This window comes from Acomys minous, assembly GCF_964271855.1.
Source record: "Acomys minous genome assembly, chromosome: 1".
NCBI lineage: Eukaryota > Metazoa > Chordata > Mammalia > Rodentia > Muridae > Acomys > Acomys minous.
The window spans coordinates 32,579,158-32,602,173 of record NC_140483.1 but is presented as its reverse complement, the minus strand read 5'-3'; the positions used below and the strand labels follow the sequence as shown (position 1 = coordinate 32,602,173).

The following is a 23,016-nucleotide window of genomic DNA, read 5'->3' as shown; positions in this document are numbered from 1 at the left end:
ACTTTCATTTTTACTTACAATGGTATGATGGTTGAATGTGAACTGTTTGCTGAGGCCTAGCTGGTGGTGCTGTTTTAGGACCCAACGGGGCCTGTTGCACACAGGGCCTAGCTGGTAGGTATAGGACAGAACAGGAAGGTTATGGGCCAGCCAGAGATCTCTTTCGTCACCTGCTGAAAGTGAGCAAGCAGCTTGTGCTCCTGCTGCCACAGATGTGACCCCCTTCCCAGCCATGATGACACTACCCCTTTAACTGGTGAGCTAAGGCAAGTCCTTTTTCCCTTAACTTGCTTCTATCTGGTATTCTGCCATAGTAACATCAATAACATACTAATTAAAACTTCTTTGACATACTTATTAAAATTCAATGTTCTATTCAATACAAAGTTACCCTTTTATAAAGACTATATCTATTTGTGGGTTACTAAAAAGACTCTATCCATTGTGGGTTATTTCCCTATGTTTAAGGCTTGCAAAAAATCAAGTTCCTTGTTCCAGATGGGAAAATGATGATGATGTTTGAAATTATTGGCTGAATTCTCTAATCCTACTCTGGACTTCTGGGTAATAAGGATATCCTCCCAGTAGCAGACAAAACAAGAGATACCACTGCTGAGTGGGTAGGTCACACAAAAGAGCTCGTCCTCATCCCAAGGGAGTCCCATGCCTGCCTAGTTAGCATGCTTTAGTGCTCACCTGTGTGTGTGTTGGGGGGGGGGGTGTTATGTGTGTAGATGCAGGTGAGAACTTGCAGTGGCCCTAAAGACTATTTTAGATTGTTTTTAAAATGTAGGTTAAAATTGCAAATGTTCTCCCAATCTAAATTTGGAGTCTAAACTCAACTAACTACTGACTATATGCCAAAGTTTGTATGCATTTTTTTTAAAAGGCCCCATTTTAAGACAATGTAGCTCATCATAGCTGCTAGGCAGAATGAACTTTCATGACTGAGTGCTTACCAACTTGCCATCAGAATAAATCTAACATGTGCCTGATTCCTCCCCTGAAATTAGCTCCTCCTCCTCTCCTTCCCTTCCATGGTTTCACTGAAAATTCCACTGCATATTCAATCACCACGACTGCTAGTCACAGCATCATGGTAAAGCACTGCCCCTCCCTCCCTGTGTTTACACAATAAGGAAATCTTGCTGGGCAACAAGTCTCAGAGCTCAGAATATGAGTGTGACTAGCTCACACTTACATACACGTTTAGTAGCATGGTTAGACCACCTTCATCCCAAGTCTACTGACCTGTCACCAAACAGTGCAGGAATACACACAGTGCACACCTTCTTAGTGAACTATACTAGCCATCCTAATATTTCTGTAGTTGACTCTTTTCCCTATGTACATGTCTTCATAGAATCACCCTCATATTATGGTAAAAACCCCTTTTCTTGATTTGTATTAAAAGCAACAAGCTATGAAAATAATAACAGAGAAATGCAAACAAAAACTTTAAATAGCCAAAATAGCTTGAAAAAATAAACTGGGGGTGGGGGCTGTCATATCCAGAATGTTTCTACTGTTCAGGCAGAAGTTATATCTAGCACTTTATTAATAGGTGTGAACTTTCTGGAAATATCTTGTACCTTCATAAACTCAACTTTCGCCCAACCTTACAACCAAATCAATACTGTGCTTTGACAGCATTTTAAAACTTTGTGCTCAATCAGTTTTCATTTATCTTGCCTTTATAATGTAACCAATCTTACTGTGGTTTGGTTACAGCCTGGAATCAACTTTTCCAAACTAAACTGAGCTCATGGCATTGGACTGTGTCCCCTTCTTTCCTCTGTGACTCTTCCATTCTCCTGACCCAGGATGCAGTGTGTTTTTGAGAATACTGTAATCAGTCGTGGGCAGCAGTGGGTTGAAAGTAAATGTGAAGACAAATGACCACTGTAACCACTTAAAGCAGCACATGGAAACACGTGGATAACATCTGAACATTTGTTTGAGGTTTTGAGCATCATTCTGGGTCAGAAGGGGTCAGAGTAAAGTAATTCATTCCCTTGTAAAACTCTGGTTAAAGAAAATAGTGAAGACAAAAGATTCCTCATTCCTTTCTTATATTATGTTTTATGTGTTATTCAATAAAGAAGAACAAGGGATTATTGAATAATCAAAGAAATATGTTGTTATGGTTACCTGTTATTTACAATATTAAGTCTAACTGCTATGTTTTAGTATAAGAGCAAAATAATAAACAAGACTATACAAGCCAGATGTAGTGGCACACACCTTTAGTCCCAGCATCTGGGAGACAGAAGGATATCTATGAGTTCAAGGCCAGCTTGGTCTACATAGTAAGTTCCAGGAGCTACCTGAGACCGTCTTGAAACAAAACAAACAAACAAACAAAAAGAGTATCTGTACAAAGATTAGTATTTAAATATGCCAAGATCTTGATTAATTACATTAAAAGCATAGCCTTTCTCTTTCCTCCTTACTCTTTTTAAAAATTATTATTATTATTATTATTATTATTATTATTATTATTATTATTATTATTTGTTTTGTTTTGTTTTGTTTTTCAAGCCAGGGTGAATATTACAGCTTAGGTCTGAAAGGACACTATGCTCTACCAGGGGTGGGGTGGGGGGTGGGGGTAGGGGAGGCGTGTGTGACAGAGCTCTTTAGGGGGCTGAGTAGATATTTTTAGGTCCCTGGGAGGATGCCCTTAAATACGATTGTGGAACTCTGGCTTCTTCCCCCCTCTTATACTTCTGGATATGAGACATGAGGTTTTGCTGAAATGGGATCATCTAACCACACAGTGAAGCTTATAAACTGTGAGTCAAACCAGCCCTTTTCCCTTTACAGATTATCTCAGGTGTGTGTTACAGCGGCCAAAAGCTCACAGTACAAGTAAGTGAATCTATCCCTTGTTTCAGTATTCTTTACTGTAGCCTCTAAATTCAAAGATTAAAGCCCTCCTATTTAAATACAAGTAAAATTACAGAGCAGAAAGTAGAAATAGGTACAGTCTATCCAAACAAGATTCTATTATTTGTTTCTACATTGAAAACACTCATTAAAAAGTGGCTGGTTGTTGGGCTGTGGTGGCGCACACCTTTAATCCCAGCACTCAGGAGGCAAAGGCAGGCAGATCTTTGTGACTTCAAGGCCAGTGAGAAACCCTGTCTCAGAAAACAAAACAAAACAAACATAAAACAAAAAAAGTGGCTGACTGCTTTCAGGATATGAGACAGTAACAATCCAATCTGCTGCAGAAAGGGTTACCACTTTCCTCAGGTGACAGCAGATTGAAATCAGCCTTGTGTGCAAGGAACAATGGTTCCTTATCTGATCTGGACACCGCTCTTTCATAATTCAGCCAGTATCTGACAACATCCTTGCCTTAAAGAACAACTACAACTCACTGCCCCAGATTGAGTAACTGCTCTCAAGTGCAATCACAGTGTTCCTGGACAGGCTAACCACTAAGCGCCCACACCCTGCAAAATAAAGGCTGACAGTTAAGCACTCCCTGAAATAAAGGCTCTGAACATTTGGCTGTGATGAGCAGACAACTGTGGGTTCAGAGAAAGCTCGCAGTTTGTGAGAGACGCTGTCAAAAATCATGCTGACAGCCCTGAGGATAAATGCTGAAAAGGTAATGTCAAGAAAGTGCCACATATCATCAACACCTGGGTCATTAGTCATCAAAAATTAAAGGAAATAGTAGCGTGTGGGGATGGAAAAGTTACCAAGTGGGTGCCAAGTCAGCAAACCTGTGGTGGCCAAAATAAAAGAATACTACAGACAGTAAGAGGAATGGGTGCTGGTTCTGAGATCCATCCAAATGAGACGACAGCACCCCAGGAAGGTGGAATGACCAAAGGAGACTGCACACAAAAAGCAAATCAAGAGAGGGGCAGATTTGGTATCTGACAAATTGTAGCAATTATTATTAAGGCATATATTAACCTACCATTTTCAGCACTTTATGGCTCTTTTCTCCATGAAATTTCCTTGCCAAATCTGTGGAGTATTTGTTATTGTTACCATTTTTGAGCCATGAAAACTGATTCTCGGAGACATCACAATGTTTCTAACTCTTAAAGCCAGAAACAGAGCTTAGGGCTGTTAGGATGACACAGATCCTTGGTGTTTGCATTAATTTCATCTCCAGTGCTTACTTAGTAAAACTTTCATTAGGTATCTGGTGGATGACACTTCTCCCACTGAGAGATAGAGCCTCTGGACTCTCCTCTGAATTGAATAAGTGGGTCACTGCCTTACTGATAGAATTTGGTGGGAGTGATGCAAGGCCAGTTTTGAGGGCTGGTGTTTAGGGACCGCTCTTAGACTCTTGGAATCCAGCTATCAAATAAGAAGCACAAGAACACTTAGCCCTTCATGTCCTAGGAGGAACAATGAGAGAGGGTGTGGTGCACCAGACAATGTCACTGGTAAAGGCCAATGATTACCAAGATGTTGATACATGAAAGAAGTTATCTTGGAAGTGAATTGGATGGTCTAGTTCATGCCAAATGGACCACAATTGGTCATACAGCCGTGCTTTCCCAAATCTGTACCTTCTGAGATCATGAACAAAATTAATAAGTGATTTTGTTTTTTTAAATGTTCATTGAAATAATTTAACTAAGAAAATATCTTTTAAAAAAAGTAGCTCCAAGAATCTCTGCATACCTTTTACTGAGTTTTACAAAACGTCAGCATGGTATATAACCAGACCATACATAATGAACAAAATCAAGAAGTAAGGATGAAAGCTTGGTCAATGCCCCACAGATGTAATTTTTTTTGACCTAGGATATAATTGTATGCCATATTTTGAAATTCAATTTCAGTTCCACCTAGTCTTTCATCTAGGACAGATTTCACCTCATTTCCACGTCCCTGGCACTTCTGAAGAATACTGATCTGCTTTTTGTAGAATTTCCTCAAATTGATTTTTGTATGATTAACCTTAGCATATGCTTTTGCACAAACACCACAGAAATGACAATGTGCTCTTTTCAGTGCACAGCCCCAGGAGGCTACATGACACCAGTGTCCCACCATAAAACCATGGTTCCATCCACTTGGTCGGGTGTGGCTTGTACTACACACAAGCAACACAGCAGAACAGAATCCAGTTTGCTTTTCTTTCATAAATTTCTCTCTCCTATGAACTGAATAGTAATACCCTCTGTGTCCTCAAAGAATGGAGAAAGTGATATAGATAATTAACATGCAAAAGTAAAGAGTCACAGGCTCCTTCTAAATATAAATCCTTCAGCAAGAATATTGCAGCAATTATCCAAAAAGTCCATGGCTTTACTCTGTCTCTCTTGAAACACTTTAAAGGTCCAATCCTCTGGGATTGCTATATTGGAATTTGATAGGCAATCAGCAGAAAGAGGTGATCTGATTCTGGGGCTTTTTCATGAGCAACCACTAGAGGTCAGAATTGGAGCACTGAGAATCAAGCAAAGGGTTCTTGTAGCAGATTTCACAGACCCACAGAAGAGCTATTTTAAAACCCTCATTGTTTTTAGGTCTACATAGATGTTTTTAGGTTGATGAGATGAGATATGCTAGATATTGACTTACATTCAGAATTGTAAACTCACCAAGATAGGAAAGATGTTTTCTCCAAAGTTGCCAAACACAAATGGACAAAACACTATGAATGTAACATTAATATAATTCTTAAGTGCTTTGTGGTCCTTCTTGCTGTATGTAGTTTATTGTATATATGTGTAATAATATAAATGTATATGTAAAAGTAAAATAATAAAATTTTAAAAATGAAAAAAAAATTAAAACCCAAAACCCACCACAATAGAATATTGTGCTATAAAGACAATAAAATAAAATAAAATAAAACTAAACTAAACTAAAAACCCTCATTGCCAAGTCTTCCCTATGTAACTACAGATAACTAAAATAATGCAAAAATACAAACTGCAGGTGACTCTTACTCCCCCTCACTTCATAATATTTTCACATTTACTATAATTTCTTTATTTCCCCTCAGATGAGTAGTGAATAACAAAGTGTTCAATATATTGCACATAAAACATTTAAATAAAATTTATTTTAAAAAAGGAGGAAGAGAGATGTATGACAAATTGGGACTAGTGCCTTTCCCCTGCTGCACACAGGATTTCACTGGTGGCCACTCACTCACCTATCAGTAGTCCCCTATGGAGGACGGAGACTGCCTGTGTCTTTAAAGGTACATCCCAGTCATCAGAAACAGAGATGTTCCATGCTAACGGAATGAATGTAAGAAATGAGTAAGTTTGAGAGAGGTGATTCTAATTATATGAACCCTCCCGGGTTCCAGTCTCTCTCTCCTGAACCCAGGACTTTGCATAGGCTAAGCTCTACCACTGAGCTACATTGCCAACCCACATTCTTTTCCTTTCTTTCCAAGCTGCAATCTTAGAGCAACTGCACTCTTTCTTCTATTTGCTGTTGATTTCCTGCCACCGGCAGCCACTAGGAGCCAGTGAAAACTGTGATGTACCTTGAGCGCAGTCAAGCAAAGTTACTTGTGCTTTGAGGTCTAAAATCTTATTCCCCAGAGTATAAAAGCCTTATGGCTTGAACTCCTCACACCCTTTCCTGCTACCAACTTTACAGCACTTGGCCGTAAGAGGGGAGCTGTAGGAATATAGCTTCATTTGACTGGAACCGCGGGGCTTGTGAGGTGGCTCAGCACTTGCTGTGAAAGCCTGAGGAGCTGATTATTCTAGAAATCAGTGTCAAAGAGAGGATGTAGTGGCATGCATATGCTATCAGCAAGTGAGGTGGGTGGTGGAGATGGAACCTCCCGGAAGCTTGCAGGCAAGCTGGCCTGGGGGTGCTCCACGCCATAAACAAGCCCCCCCCCCTTTAACCAGGTAGAGAACCTGAATGCCGTTACTGACTCCCACATGCTATTGTGAATCCAGGACGAGAACTAAGCATTACCAGGCCACCCGCTTGTCAGAATGACCCCAAATGTCTTACTGGTGCCCTAGAGTCCACTTTAGCTGATGTAGGCAGGGTCTGGGGTTTTCAAGCATTTCTAATATGTAGCAAACATTTAAAGCTAACCTGATAAATTCAACCACCGGTGCACAGGAGAGTGGATATTGCTTCAGAGACTGAGAAATGACTAATGAAAATGTTAAATAATCTCAGGAACATGTAAATCTGACCACAAAATGTTATCAAAATGTAACCTATTCAATTCCCTAATGAATATGCCTTTCATGCACATTCGCACCTATAAAAATTCATGAAGGAAAATAGAGTTGATGCTTTGCACAGCAAACAAATCAGAATATTTTTATTTTGCAAGGGTCTCAAAGTAGTTATAATATCAAGGTAACATTACATTTGTGCATTGTAAAATGAAGATGTGTGGGGCTGAAGAGATGGCTTTGCAGTTAAAAGCACTGGCTGCTCTTCTAGAGGACTGGGGTGTATTTCCTACACACACACACACACACACACGCATGCACGCACGCACGCACGCACGCGTGCACACACGCATGCACGCGCACGGTGGTTCACAACCATCTTAATTCTAGTTCCAGGGAATCTGACACTCTCTTCTGCCTTCCAAAGACACCAGGGGCACTCATACATATAAAGTAATATAATATAAAATTTTTTAATGAACATGTTATTCTACCAGAATTTAAAAAAAAAGGTTTTACTTTGTTCCTTTACAGTAGTGGTTCTCAACCTACAGGTTGTGACCCTTGGGGAGGGCGGTGTCAAAGGAATTTTTCACAGGGGTTGTATATGAGTATCCTACATATCAAATGCTTACATTACAGTTCACAACAGTAACAAAATTACAGTTATGAAGGAGCAGTTAAAATAATTTTATGGTTGGGATCACCACAACATGAGGAACTGTAGTAAAGGATAACAGTATTAGGAAGGTTGGGAGGCACTGGTCTACAGGATTTGCCAGCACTAACAAAATGTGTGACAATCATTTAGATTGTAGGTTCTATTTAATTTCACAAATGTGTTTGTTCAGTGATTTGTCTATGTGAGCATGCACACACACACACACACACCCCATTCTGGTAATGAGGCAGTCTGCTACTATAACAGGAAGCTATTAATTAGCCATTTAAAAACCTACAGGACTGGCATGGTGGTACACACCTTTAATCCCTAACATTCCAGAGGAAGAGGCAGGCAGATCTCTGTGAGTTCAAAGGCAGCGTAATCCATAGGGCAAATTCCAGACCAGCCAAGGTTATATATAAGACCCTGTCCCTAAATAAATAAGTAAACAAATCTACAAGTAACACACTAACACGAGTTAATCTTAGTAAAATATAAAGACTGGAATGTGTACATAATTTTTTCTACTGTTACAGATGGAAACCAAACCTTCACACATTAGGCAAATGCTTTATAGTGCTAATAAACTGTAACAGCTTGAATGTGATAAAACATTGACAGACTAACAGTGAGACTAAAGAGCAAACAATGAAAGCAATGCAACAAAATTTCAAATCAGCAGTTACATTTTATGAAACTAAGAGAAATTTCAGAGAAAAGGAGCCATTAGTATTATCCCTTCAAATTCTGTAGAAAAATCAGTATTTGCTCATCATGTGTCACCAAATTTTAAGGCAAATGCATTTCACTTGATTCCTGGGAAACCACATTCCTCACCAGAAGAGCCAACTACAAATGTGCTTTTCAAACTAGTAACATATACTTCAATGTGAAGTTTTAATGAAGTCAAAGTTATTTATATAAAAAAGCAGCAATGACAACAATTTTAAATGTAACCCAGCACTCTGATGAGCAGTTGGCTTTCCTGGAGTGAAAACATTTCTAAATTGGCAACGCTCTTATTTCTACAGGTTTATATGTTCTATTCAGGCAAAAATCATAGTAAATACAGTGATGTAAGACCATATTTTCCCAATATCTATCCATCTATCCCATCCATGCACAAATCAGGGATATCTGAAATCTGTAACTTCTGGCCTATGAAGCATAATAATTACTTACTCCAGTTTTAGGAAGTGAAACAAAAATGGCCTTGTGGGTATTTTCAGCTAGGCAATATAATTTAAGGGACAAACCATGACTTCTGGTTCCATGAAGCACGGTAGTCATTTAACAGCTTCCGGATACAGTTCAGCTCACTCACACTGATATCACAAAATGGAAGACAGAGACGGTTCCTCTTATAGGAACTGACAAGAGGAACGCATCCATGGAAGGGAGGGATAATTAAACCTCTCATCCTGAAAGTGCTTTTCCAAGAAATGCTGTTCTCTCATCAAAAACTTATACTGGAAATCACTTCTAGAGTGGGGCAAAGATATTCGTTTAAAGAAAGGATGGAAGATTTAGTTTAGTTAATTAGTCTGAGGTCTACAAAACAACCAGGAAAAAAAAGTGACAAGAGTGGTATATAACAAAACAAAAAGACCTAATTAGTAAAGGATACCATAGAAACTAGAATAATCTGGTTGCTGGAAAAATAGCTGTAATTTCAGAGAAAGGCACTACAAGTCTTGTTAAATCCATTCCTACCTAAACATAGTAAATTAAGTCTAATATTAAGCAGTCTGGCAGTTATATATAGCAGTTCATTAATACTACATTGTAACCCAATGGCTTTAGAGGACACCTCTTGTGGCTCCATGTCAGCTTCTAGTTAGCTTGGTGAGTACGTGCCTTGTCTTCTCTGTACATAGGACTCCTAAATAGATAGATGAGGAGCACTGGTGAAGAACGGTGAGAGGATTTGTTAAATGTTCCATTTCTTGAATCCCATCCTGAAATATTCTGATTAAGCAAGTCCATCTATCATGTTTTAGTTCGTTCCACCCTACTCTGAAAATTCTAACAATATAAAATGGGTGTTTTAAACAAAACATGTATCAGGGGCTCCTACTTATGCAGGAAGCATTCATACCCACTGAGCCATCTCTCCAGTCCCCACTGTCACTTGACTGCAGTTGGTTCAAGGCCCTGTAGCCATAGCCTCCTTGTTTCTGTTCTTGAAACCCCACAGCCATCTCTTTTTAAAAAAACGCTGGATACAGTGGCATGTGCCTGTAGTCCCAGCCATTAATGTGGCCTGGCTAAGGCAGGACGTTTGCTTGGGCCAGTGTCAGCAATACAGCAAGATGAAAAGGGAGGAGAAAGAACGGAACAGAATAAAAAGATAAAGGGATGGGCGGCAAGATCAGAGCATTTTTTTTCCCGTTCAAACTCCTTTTTTGGTTTTTAACTTACATCTTATAAACTTCATGACATCACAAGCTAAGGGTGACTAATGTCACTATTCATGTGCAATTTATGTTCAAAAGAATGAATGAAAGTATCAGGAAGGGACGGATGGAGGTGGCAGAGGAAAAGGGGAGTGCCACAGGGAAAGCGCAGTATTAGACAATCAGCCAGTCTTTGCGGAGGCTGTCGAAGGGTTCACAAACACAAACAGACAGAAGGGGGTCTGGTACTTAAAAATCAGCGGCAGCGAGGAAAGTGTGTAACCTGGGAGCACTGGTAGAGGGGCAGCCTGCACACTCTTGCAGCCAGGAAGGCGGCAACACAGCGTGCACATGAGGGACTAACTGCGGAGGAAGAAGTTCTGCTGCTCACTGGCTCCCTGTTCCCTGGCAATTTTCTTTCTTTCTTTCTTTTCTTTTTTAAAAATAATTTATTTAGTTTTATTTTACGTGCATTGGTGTGGGGGTAAGGGTGTCAGATGCCTTGGAACTGGAATTACAGACAGTTGTGAGCCGCCATGTGGGGGCTGGAATTGAACCCGGGTCCTTTGGAAGAGGAGACAGTGCTCTTAACCACTGAGCCATCTCTCCAGCCCCTGGCAATTTTCTTTATCTTGGTCCAGTTTATGTTTTTCTAGAGCTAAGTGAATGTCACGAATGTTTTCTAGAGAAGTAAATCTAATTGACTTCTTGTTTTATTATTTTGGGGGTAGTTATGAGGGGGGCTAAGAAAACCGGCTTCCTATCTCTGAATTTTCATCTCCTTGTAACTATAGGACTTAAACTGTCCATACTTCAGGTTCCTCATAAGCTGCACAGGCCTAACATGGCCATTGTGAGGATTAAATGGGCAACTATATGCAAAGCATGCAGAACAGTGTCCGATACACAGGTAAGCACTACATGTTCTAAGGATCGTTGTGTTAATGTTCTTCAAGCAGAACTCAGAATTTTTATGTGGAATTTCAGCTATGCAACAGCCCAAGGAATCTGCTGTGTATTTTGATGAAAGTTGATCTGAACATTTCTTCTTCTTCTTCTTCTTCTTCTTCTCCTTCTTCTTCTTCTTCTTCTTTCTTCTTCTTTCTTCTTCTTTTTTTTTTGGAGAAGACTGACCCCCTATCCCCAGCTAATCAATATGATCAGCTTGGTCTTTTTAAAGTTTAATTTACTATAATTTATCCAGATTACATCCTGATTGGTTTTTGGTAAGGTCAAAACTTTAGATTTATTGAAAATTTAGAACAAAAACTTGGCATCTCCCTTCTTACAGTCCTCTTCCACTATAGGATGTATTTTAAAAGTTTCTGCTCTATTTTATGAAGCAGACTACAAGTCTCAAAGATAGTTGTTAATCATTCAGTAAATATGTGTAAAGTATTAGTTGTTACTAGTTCATAGAGTTGTTGAAACAAATTCAAGGCAACAGATTAGAAAATTCATGTCCACTGCCGTGCTATTTGCTTGGGTCATGTAAGCACCCAATGTACTTTTGATGCACTGGACTGAGGCAGGTCCAGTGCTCCGAGCTCCCTATCTGCAAAGCTAACACAATGTATATAAGCAGTCATATGCTAAGTATAATGGAAATTAATACCAGAAACTGCTAGCTAGTCTATCACGAGGGGCTCCATGCTACAAGTCAAATAAAATGCTCACCCCACTCAAGCATTTTCTGTGCTCTGCCTTTACATCCTGATTGTTAGCTCCTCACCTGTCTCTTCCTGTTCCCACCATCCCTCCCTCTTCCACCCTATTCCCCTCCTTAGACCTCTGACAGAAGGGGACTCCTCCCTGCCATGTGACCACAGCCTATCAGGCCTCATCCGGATAGCCTGCTTCCCCTTCCTCTGTGTGCCTGCTGGGCCTCCCCACCATGGAGAAGTGGTCAAACCAGGGATCTAGGTTTACTGCATGCATTGTCCTTGGTTGGTAGTAACTTAGTCTTAAGAATAATACCTTAGGGCTGGGGGTGTAGCTCAGTTTGTAAAGAATTTGCCTCTCATGCATAGGGCTGGTTTCCATCCCCAGAATCACACAGTAGTACATGAGGCTTGTATTCCTAATGCGTAGAAGGGTGGGGCGTGGGGGGCAAAAGTTGACAGCCATTCTCAGCTGTGCAGTGAGTTTGATGTCAATTTGGACTATAGAAGACCCTATTTCAAAAAACAAACAGAACAGATCAAAGAATAAAACATTAAAAAGTGGATAGAGAGAAGTATTTATAGTTTTTCCTTCTAGAAAATGATAGAAGCTAATGAACTTAATCCTTGGTATTTATTCTTCATTTCTGGATGATAATATGAATGATTTCCATGGGCTAGTTGCACTGTAGTTTGGCATCAGCAGCTGTCTAATTATCCCTCAGCTAGACAAGGTCATGGGACAAATATCCTTTCCAGCCTTCTGATGTCAAATCCCAACTAGAAGAAACAGACACTGATAAGCTGAGTTCGAGGAAAACAGCCAGACACCCAAATGCTGCCCAGTTTCCGTGTTTCCCAGCTCCGCCGTGTGGACTGTCCTCACATCTAACACTCTCCTCCCCTCTTCTAGAGTATACATTTACTTCCTTTTGTTCTGGCCCCAGGAAATGAAGGACAATGTTTTTCATATTATCCAAGATGCTTTTGGCCATAACCTTATGTCAAGCTAAATACTGATTCCTTCAACCGTTCCTCATACATATTGATTATAAATTGCTTTTTGATCACATGTGAATTCTCCTCAGGACCATTATAATCTCCTAATAGTGAATAAATAAACACATTTCTTTAAATTAGGGGGAATTGTGTAGTGTAAGTGTGCATTGTACAAACTGCTACTAAAGAACTTGGTGCCAACTTTTGCTTGAAGCTTCAAATCAGCCATGGTTCTTTTAACCCCAAATCTGGGAAACAAAAATAAATAGCAATAAAACCTGCAGAAAATTGTCATTATTTCCAATTAGTTATTTAGAAGCTTCTGCACTGGGGCTTATAGTGCTTAGGTAACCATAGTGGGCTCTTGTCCACCCCCTTCTTAGCAATGTCACTAGAGAGTGACACAGTTACCAGGAGAAAAATGCTACTGCACAGAACACAATCAGTGCCGGTCATAAAGTCTAAGAATTCAGAGTGGCATGCAGTTCCAATGACTTCATGAGATGAAATCCAGGAGCAGAAAGCCAGGCTCTGCCTTGTTGGTTGTTGCTTCCTTTCTCAAAAGCCTTGCTGTGGAAGTGTGTGCTGTGAGAGTTTGTGATGCCATAGCGGCAAAATCTGATTCTAACAGACACCCCCTTCTATTTTTTAAAATAGACACGGTTAGCTCGGAACACACTTACAGTGATCCACTCACCTCTGCCTCCCACATGCTGGGACTAGATGTGTACAGCATCATACTCAACTAACATCTGATTCAGATAATGATGGTTTTGAAATAATGTAAAAAGAAATTCACAGAAAATAGGTTCACTAAAATAATAACATTTTGTGAAAGGGAAGGACTGTGCTAGACATGTGACAAGTACAATCCCATCTGATCCTTAAAATGACACTGCTTTTCTTGCTGCTGTTGTTTTTATTTTTTTTTAATATTTATTTTATTTTATGTGAGTGGGTGTTTATGCATGTATGCCTGTCTATCTTGTGTGGCAAAAAGGTTGTTGAGCCCTCTGGGTCTGGAGTTACAGATATTTGTGAGTGCTGGGTATTGGAGCCAGGCCCCCTGGAGGAGCAGTTAGAGCCCTTAACTGTAGCCACCTCTCTAGCCTACGACCTTGGTTTTGGATATTCTTTCTCACATGAAGCGAATGAGAGGTGCTGAGAAACCAGGTGATTTGCAGGAGGCCATGCTGGTGAGAAGCACCTTGAAGAAAAGGTGCCTGTGCAGTCACAAAAAAAGAAAAAAGAAAAGACAAATAAGACAAAAACCAGGGGCAAGTTAGCCAAACAGCTGCAATGGGCTGATTACTCGCTACTCTAAAAGAGAGGTAGAGTTGTTAAGTAAACAAACCATGACGGAATATGGGTACAAGATCTTGTCAGAAATTAAAGATTTTTATATCACCAAGATGTTACTAAGACACAAACCACATATTTCAAATTGATTTTTAAATTTTAATTTAAAAAATTTATTGTGTGTGTGTGTGTGTGTGTGTGTGTGTGTGTGTGTGTGTTGCTTATGTAGCCGTGGAAGCACAGTGTGGCCAGTTCTCTCCTTCTAGCAGTTGGGTCCCCGGGCTCCCCTCACATCACCAGGTTTGGTAGCAGGTACCTTTACCTGCTGAGCCATCTCGCCAGCCCCACTTCTGCCTTTTCTATTTAATGTGTTTGCATTTTCATAGCTGTCATATATCTATCCTACCTAGTGGTGGTTTAAAATATAACTGACTTTCCACAAACAGCAGATGGCACCACTCGTCAGTGAAAAATGAGAAAATGTGACACAATCCAAGCAGCCAAAATATGTATATTTTAGAAGATGACTCATTTGTTAAAAAAAAAATCACCATGCCCAATTAGAAACTGTAATATGAACATACTGTGATATTAACATTCATTTATCGTGTGCAAAAATCTAGCTTTATAATAACAGATAATTTAAAAGACTTCTTCTTGGTAATTCACTAAAAATGAAAACAAGTTACTTTTGGTTCAGTACTGCTGACCAGATTATGTGAGGAAATAAGAACAATCAATAAGTAAAATTTTTCAGTAGAGGCATTCGCTTAAAAATCCTAACAAAACCCCCACAGTCTGGCAAAGATTACTAGAAGAATAAATATTAAAAGAGAAAATTAAAACCAAATTATTATACAAATAAAAATTAGTCATAAAAAATTAGAATGTAGGCGGATCTATGTTCAAGGCCAGACTGGTCTACAAAGCACATCAAGGACAGCAAAGGCTACACAGAGAAACCTTGTCTCAAACAAACAAACAACAACAACAACAACAATAACACAAATAAAAAGTATCAACAATCAAAGATGCCAATCAAAGATAACTCATGGACTTTTCACTATAGCTCATGGGAAATTATGTTTCCATCATCACTTCACTGCAACTCCTTGATTCCAGCAGCTCCCCCAAACTACCACAGAACCTAACAGGACTGTTGGAGGCACACTAACTCACACACTGCAGAGAGGAGCCCCTCTGCCTGGCCCAGCCAGGCAGCGGACACTGTGTCAAAGGCTGTTTCATTCCTGGAAACATGAGGCATCATGCCACCTTCCTTCCAAAACACCAGAGGAACATCATAAATACAACTTCTACAGAAGATATAAATTAAAAATAACCAAAGGTTAAAATGAAAATTACAGGTAAAGTGGGGAAAACATTACACATTTCGGCTGTTTCTAATTTTATGTCTAAATTCCACTAAATCCTTCTTCCCAAATGGAAAACATGTTGGGGAAAATGCCAACAGTGTTTCAGAAAGTAAGCAACAACAATAAATGGGTCTCACAAAAATTTTCTCTGTAATGTCCAAGCTACTATGCATGCAGAATTTTGAGACATGACATTTTCCCACCACCCTATACAAGTATTTTTTTTCTAGGTAAAACTCAGCAATGTCAAAAGACGGATGTCATGTAAGCCAGGCTGGTCTGCAACTTGCTATGCAGATAAGGCTGGACTTGGATACTGAGCATCTTGACTCTGCCTTCCAGGAGCTGGGATGAAGGTCTGAACTACCGCGCAAAGATGGCAATATACTAGCTTTTCTTTATGTATGAACACTGATGCCAACCTACTTCATCTTTCCCCTAGTGCTGAACCCCATTATACATAGGGCCCAGCCCTGCAAATCCGAAAAGCCTTTGTCAAGCTGTTTCCAAGCAACAGTAGATCATCCACCCACATAGGGACCAAGACAGAGATGATCTTTCTTCCCCCTTATCTTTTCTTCTTCCTTCAACATCTAAAATTCTCTTGAGGATTTCATACATGAGAACTATATTTCCATCTCCTTTTCTCCTATGTCCCCCAATCTCTCACAAACATATTACATGTCATAGCTACTATTTCTCAGCATCAGGGCACTCTTCTCATTCCTACACACATGTAATTTATATAGCCACTTTAGAGCTAGGTCTTATCTGCATGTTCGCTTTCAATTAAGGACTCAGCTCAGTTCTTCCTTAGGCACAACACACATCTATTGAAAAAAGAAGGAGAAGGTAAGCTTTATGCTTCCATCTGAGTTGTACAAATTCAGCTAACATCATCAGCAGCTCTTCCTAAGCAGCAGTGTCTCCCTGGTCTCTTTATCCATTTAATCACATTAACCACATTCATCTCAGAAACATTAAAATAATATTTGCAACTACTTGTACATTTTAAGATCCTCCATGTGAGTGTTGGGTGGGAATGAAGTGGGCCAGTGGGTAAAGGTGCTTGGTCGACAAACTTGGTAATCACATATACAGCACACAAACACACCCAAGACCTCCAATGTGCACCTCTACCACCCATTGGTGGTATTTTTCCTATTCAACTCTCACATCTCAGCTCCAATTATTACTTATTTAAACCATTACTGAACTCCTAGTCTAAAATAACTTTCTTTAGTATAAAATTTTTAGGCAATTTGTACTTTTCTTCATAGCACTTTCTATAATAACATATTTTTAAAATATTTATTATCTATATGACTATTAGTTGGTTAGTGCCATGGGTGTAACAACATTGTCTATTATAGTAACCATGGCATCTCTTAGAACTATCTCAGTATTAGTATATATTGTGCCCAATGTTTATTTAATTATTCAATAAATAAATGAGGTAAAATTCTTTTAAATTAGTATTTCTGGTACCTTAGATGTTGAACAATTAGGTATTTTCTGGAGACAAAGGCCGTGTCTTCTTTCAAGATACTCTAGGCTCTCCCTTGTGCCCTGCTCCCTGCTTTGAGTCTTAGTCACCAGTTTTCACCCCTTTCAGTGTCTTTGAGTCATTAGAGATACTAATTTGAAGTTTTAGCAACCTAACCTTTAAAAGTCAAGTTATCATGATGAATACAACACTCAAATGTGTTTCTATGAATTATTTTCACCAAGTTAAGAAACTACAACAGAGAAATGGTCAGAAATCTAGAGTCTGAAAACTGCATATGTTACATAACATGTATCCTCCTCTACAATTCTGCAGAAGTATATACCATTAGACAATTTAGTATTATATAACATACTTTTGAATGTGTAATTAATACAAAAGAGAAAAGAAATAACTGTAACTGGCAGAGAAATGGCTCCACAGGTAAAGGCACTTGCTGCCAGGCCTGAGAACCTGAGTTCAAGCACTCAGACCCACATAGTGGCAGGAGAAAACTGACTATCAAAAGCTGTCCTCTGGCCTTCTCACATATACCTTGGCACATGTACACTCCCCAATGTAAACACACACACACACACACACACACACACACACACACACACACGAATACACATGTACATATATGACACAAAAGCTAAAGGAATAATTCATAAAAGCAATGAACAGATCACTTCAGCATTTCATTGTTTTATCTTTGTGACAGGATCTTATTATGTAGCCCTCACTAGCTGTGTAGCTCAAGTCTTAAATCCACCATCCTCCTGCCTCAGTCCCCGAGGGCTGGAATTGTGGGTGTGCACTAACATGCTCAGCTCAGCATTTGTTTTTAAAGTAGATGTGGTTACTGGCACCACACCTTCACAGTTCTGGCCTTCTCGGATATTTCATAAAACCGTCAGCATTACCATGTGATTGCCGTGACTGTAACTTTCTATTGTTTACTGCTTAAATAACTGGGGCTTGTCAAACCCCTCAGGTAGACAGGGCTGGTGTGTGGGAAGGAAGCCAAGCCTAACATGCTACATCTCTTTAGACACACAACTTTTATTTGAACATGTGACAAAACAACACAAAGACAGCTATGACTCTATTGTGCAACAACTTGGAAATGTGCAGGTTTTCAGAAACATTGATTTGCCGTTCAGAGCAGTTCTGTGTTTGGGGCCATGTTTGTCAGATACATCACATACACTCAATCATTTCAAGAAGACATGTGCCATAAAGAGTCATGCATGACATGTGCAGTGACAGTCTCAGGCAACAGCAATAGGACTTCCACAGCACACAGCCCTCAGTATGGAGGTGGCTAGGTCTTCGTCTTATTCCCAACACATCACTGTTTTCGAATACTGAAACATGGGAAATTGCCAACATTTACTTAATTTTAGACTTAGAAAAACAGGAAATGCCCAGGCAGGCATGGTGATATCCACAACCTAGGGTTCAGTAATGTGAGAGAAGAGAAGCAGGAGTTTGAGGCCAGCCTAAGCTACATCATGAGCTCCTTCCTCAAACAAAAAAACAAATTTAACCAAGTATCTATGTACAAAATCCTATGGTCCAGCATAGTATGTTTTATTGCATTTGATTACTCCAATCCAAGTCCTTCAAAAATTTTTAGGTCTCCACCACTAAGTAATGTTACCGACTCAAAATAGAACACAAAAATCCTGTCAGAGGGGTAAGGCTGGTCTGTTGGACCCAGTGAGCATGAAGGAGAATCCAAAACCCTAGAATTTGCTAGAAAGAACAATGGAACAGACCCTGGGCTTTAGAGTGAGGCACAGAGGATGCCATTAGATACAAAGCAGCATGGACAGAAGTGGTAACCTGAACAATGACAACATCAAAAGAGATGCTAACCAGAGGAGGGAAAAATCTAACCCCTAGCCAAAGATCCACAGGCTGCGGAGAGGGAGAATTAGCCTCTCCTAGGGATTGGTTGTCCTGTGCAAAGTGGTCAGCCCTGAAATCACATGCACACAAACAACAAAACCAGGCACAGCAAGTCATGTCTATGCACACAAATATATACATACAATAATAATCAAAGAAAAGGAGGCCATCAATTTGAGAGGGCTTGAGGGGTGTGATTGATTTTTTACTACATTCTGAGTTTTTGTTTTTCCCCATCCTTTATCCCCACCTCCCATTTCACCCCCTATCACTATATAGACAAGAATGGATGGAGGTAGATCTTGAAGTTAATTTCTTTCTTCTTATTTCCTCTTTGAGCACAAGTACTAAGAAACTGCATCAACACCCGTAAATGACCACCAACCACCAACCCCATCTATCAGAGCTCTAGCATTTATATACCCTCTGAAAAGTTGCCAGAATCCCAAATGTCACACAATAACAGAAACAACCGTCAGCTGGCAAATGATGCTTCTGCTAGAGCACAAGGCAAATCATAGTCGGCTGTGGTAAAGCAGCCCCATATCTTCATACCTGGTATTAAAATAAAAACATATTCTAATAACATTGATGTGTTTTTAAAAAAGAAACCAAAATTCAAGAATTCTAACTACGGGAGGAGGGGGAGGAGAAAAGTGATTTGATTATCACTTAAGAGTGTGTATTTTGCCAGGCGTGGTGGAGCACGCCTTTAATCCCAGCACTCGGGAGGTAGAGGCAGGCAGATCAATGAGTTCAAGGCCAGCCTGGTCTACAAAGTGAGTCCAGGACAGTCAAGACTACACAGAAAAACCTTGTCTTAAAAAAAAAAAAAAAAACAAGAGTGTGTATTTTAAGAAGACCTAAAATGAACAAAGAACCTGTCTTATTTGAGTTTACATTTAACAAAATCATTCTAATATATCTAAGTGTAAAATCTTTTAAGCTTGGTTATCTATTTTGTTGTCAAATAAAGAAATAGTTAAAGTAAGAGGGAATAGTATCAATCATACAGACTTATTGAATATCAAATTGTATTATTATTTAATTTTTTTACATTCATTCGTTTTTGTTTTTGGAGAGGAGGGGCACCACAGCCCATGTGAGAAGGTCAAAGAGCAGCTGGCAGAAGTATATGCTCTCCTGCCTGTGTGTCCTGAGGATCACACTCAGGTTATCAGGCTCAGTGGCAAATGCCTTTACTATGTTGCCATCACATTACTGGCCCTATTCCTCTTTTTTAAAATGGCATCTGTGAAGCCAGGTATGATGGCTCACTCCTGTAATCCCAGCAACTTGGGGCCCAGAGCCTGGAGTATCACTGAAAGTTCAAGGCCAGTCTGGTCAGGAGTTACTACCTCAAAAGAAAGATATCTGAGAATAGAGGTTTTTAAAACCTTGTGTTAATTTGGGAAGAGTAGTTTTAGGCTTTCAAAGGAAGTGTTTTAATTAATATTAATTGGACACTATTAAAGATTATAAACCATTTTTGTAACTCAATGGAAGCGAATGTTTGAATAAGCCCTCAAATACTCTATAATAGGAAAATACAGATCCCCCTTTACTCTGGATGGCAACTGCCAACTCTAAAAAGTCTCTGTTTGTTCTCCTAAATCCTCAGGCCTGTTTTTAGTCACAATTGGTCCGGCATTGGTGTGAAACAAATCAAATCCAGATAAAATTGCTGAGGAAGTTGTGCTGTTAAAATGTGTGTCTGCTCTCTGTCAGTTTGGCTTTGTTGATATGCCTGCTCAGGGTAACATCTGACCAACAAGCCTGGGAAGTCAGCGCAGCAGGGGTGTTGCTCTAGAATGCACACTAAGAACGGAAGCCCAGGAAGCACAGCTAGATGCTCCTGTAAAATCTCCATTTCTCTGAATTCATTACCTTCGACTATTACCTTAATTCTTAGAATCCGACACACTAATGAATTCAAAGAAGTGAAAGGAGTACAGCCTCTTGCCTCTCCTCCCTGAAGAGGACAACACCTGCATAGCTCAGTAACTCCCTGCTTCTCCATCTCGCTCTTCACTGTCCTCCATCCTGGGGACCACATCTGTACAGCAAACTCAGAGCCCTAGGGATCTCAAATGTGCTAGGCCAGAACTCTACCCACTACACTATATACCTGCAGCTTAGTTGATTTTTTTCCTTTGCTAACTACTGCTATAGGTGTCTATTTATTTATTATTTTACGTATATGGTGTTTTGCCTTCATTATGCACTGTGCGCTTCCCTGGTGCTCACAACGGCCACAAGAGAATGTCAGATCACTTGAAACTGGAGTTACAGATGGCTATGAGCTGCTGTGCCAGGGCCAGGGATCAAATCCAGGTCCTCTGAAGGTGCAAAAAATGCTCTTAGCTGCTAAGCCAGCCCTCCAATTCCCATGAATATCTTATATAGGAATTCATTAGTTCCTCCAACAGCCAGTAAGATTTACAATAGATTTATCTTTCATAATTATACCGTTGCTCACTCCATTTTGAATTCATTCATGTGTGTGTGTGTGTGTGTGTGTGTGTGTGTGTGTGTGTGTGTGTGTATGTAATGAAGTACAGAAATAATTTTACTCTTTCATATGCCAATATTTAGTTATCCAGCAATCTTTCTTTGAGACTAATATTTCCTCACTCAATTGCCTTGGCACTCTGGCTTAAATCAACTGATCTCTAATACATGAGTTGATTTCTAAGCTTTCATTCCTCAGTTCAGTAATATATAGCTATATGTCTATGTTATTACCTAACAAATTGTTGTTTATCAGACCTTTTTAAAAATCTGATTTTTGTTTTTGAAATAGTATCTTGCTATCTATTACAGGTTAGCCTTAAACTAGTGTTGGTTACCTAGCCTCAACCCCAACACTGGAGTATAGGCATGTGCTAGCACATCTGGCCATCCCATAGTTTTTATTTTTCTAGTTTTCTAATAAGTTTTAAGATTGCTCTCTTCCCCAAATTATTGTAATAAAGACTGTCTATGACCCATGCTTGGAGAGATACCAACTGAGGCTTTCAAGTGCAATTACACTCTTCCAGCACAGCCTTGTTTCTGTAATCACCAGAAATGTGGCTACTGCAATACGGACTTCCAAATCACAAACAGCAATTTATCATGATTAAGTCACTCTCACCACTTCCAAATCGCCCTCCACAAAATTATATGTCCTTTTTCTAAGTCAGAGGCCAGAGGCTGCATGCTGAGAATGTATTCTATTTGGCCAAATAATGTGAGCTTGGCTCCTATTTAGCTCACTGTAGTTCCAGGAGCTCTGCAATCTTCTGTGCTTAGCCTATTTCAATCTCTTTTGTGTATTTGAACTGGCCATGTCTGATCTAAAATCCTTAGTATAGTTCTCTTAAGGAAAAATCGGGAAAAAAGTGCTGATTTCTTATTTTACTGTACGCAAGTATCAATTATTCCAATCATGCTATCAACATGATTAAGCTCCTTCCTGCACTGAAGAATATTTAATGGACGTGTACTGATTTGGTGTAATCTATAGTTTGCAAGATTAGAGTAAATGGGGGAAACTCCACTTGGTTCAAAGTATTATCTGGTATCAAATCTACTGGAGATTTCAAAGCTGAAGAGAGTTAATAAAGTCGCTAAAACATAATTAAAACTTGTTGACAAACTTCAAATAAAATTCTACATTATTCTTTACCAATATATTTAAAAGTAGTTTGCATGCCTTAGAGAAAAATACATAGATAAAAATGTTACCCATCATGACATAAAAGGTCATCTTAAACACTTGCATGAAGAAAGCTTCGGAGATGCAAAGTCACCATGAAGAAGGCCTGAGGAATCTGTTCCTACTTCCTAGAGAGGGTTTCAGGAGATTGCTCTGCATTTGCATTATCCTTACACTAAGCCTGATCTACCAGAAGGAATATGTGATTGTCAGTAGAGTAATGTATGGAGACATATGTACTAAGGATCTCAAAAAAGAAGGAGGCAATCTGATGTTAAGAGCAGAGAGAAATCCATCTGCAACATCAGATTAAGTCAGGACAAGGTTCTTCTTTTATCAACCCCTTCTTGGAGAATTTAAGTGCTTCCTT

At 39.5% G+C, this 23,016-nt stretch overlaps 1 protein-coding gene across 2 annotated transcripts in view; it reads right to left on the bottom strand.

The window, feature by feature from the left end:
- The window catches only part of RABGAP1L (RAB GTPase activating protein 1 like), a 573,647-nt gene that overhangs the window by 152,774 nt on the left and 397,857 nt on the right, over positions 1-23,016 (bottom strand). The window lies entirely within an intron of this gene.